Below are 1,305 nucleotides of genomic sequence, written 5' to 3'. Positions count from 1 at the left end.
GAATCAGTATCAGCATTAGCAGCATCAGCATCAGCTTCAGCTTTAGCATTAGCATCATCAGCATCAGCAGCATCAGTAGCATCATCAGCATCAGCATCATCGGCAAAGGATTCAACAGCATCCTCAGCATTATCAGCATCATCAGCAGCAGCATCGGCATCAGCAACAACAGCATCAGCAGCATTAACATCAGCATCATCAGCATCAGCAACTTCATTATCATCATCAACAGCGTCAGCAGTATAAGCATCATATTTGTTATCATCAGCATCATCAGCGTCAGATGCATTATTAGCGTCATCAGCGTCACCAGCATCCGCATAAACAGCATCGTCAGCAGAAACATCAGCATCAGAATCACCAACATCAGCATCAGCATCAGCATCATCAGCATAAGAATCAACAGCATCATCATCATTATCAGCATCATCATCATCAGCATCAGCATCGTCAATCTCATCATCATCATCATCAACGTCATCATCAACATCATTTCCGTAATCATCATCATCATAAGTGTCATCATCAGCATCATCAGCGTCAGCAGCATCATCTTCAGCAGCATCAGCATCAGCATCAGCATCAGCATCAGCATCAGCATCATCAGTGTCAGCATCAGCGTCATCAACGTAATCAGCAGCATCATAAACCTCATCGTCAGCATCATCAGCGTCAGCATCATCATCATCACCATCATCATCATCAGCATCATCAGCATCATAAGCGTCATCATCATCATCATCATTATCATAAATCATTATTATAATCATCCTCATCATCATAATCAGCATCATTATCATCGTCATCATCATCAACAGCAGCAGAATCAGCAGCATCAGCAGCATCAGCAGCATCAGCATCAGTATCAGCATCAGCAGCATCAGCATCAGCGTCAGCATCATCAGAATCATCAACATCATTGGCATCATCAGCATCATCAGCATTATCAGCATAATCAGCATCATCAGCATCAGAATCATCAGCATTATCAGCATCATCAGCATCATCAACATCAGCATCAGCATCAGCAACAGCTTTAGCAACATCAGCATCAGTGTCAGCAGAATCAGCCTCAGCAGCACCAGCATCACATAAGCTTCAGAAGCATCAGTATCAGCATCATAAGCGTGATCATCAGCATCATCAGTGTCAGCAGTATCATCATCAGCGTCATCATCAGCATCATAAGCCTCATCGCCAGCATCATCATTAGCAGCAGCAGCAGCAGTAGCAGCACCTTTATCAGCATCATCACCATCATACTCGTCATCATCATCATCATCATCATCATTATCATCATCATCA

The sequence above is a fragment of the Aplysia californica genome, unplaced genomic scaffold (genome assembly GCF_000002075.1).
Source record: "Aplysia californica isolate F4 #8 unplaced genomic scaffold, AplCal3.0 scaffold00558, whole genome shotgun sequence".
In the NCBI taxonomy this organism is placed as follows: Eukaryota; Metazoa; Mollusca; class Gastropoda; order Aplysiida; family Aplysiidae; genus Aplysia; species Aplysia californica.
The sequence above is the reverse complement of the archived record's forward strand: the minus strand, read 5'-3'. Positions refer to the sequence as shown.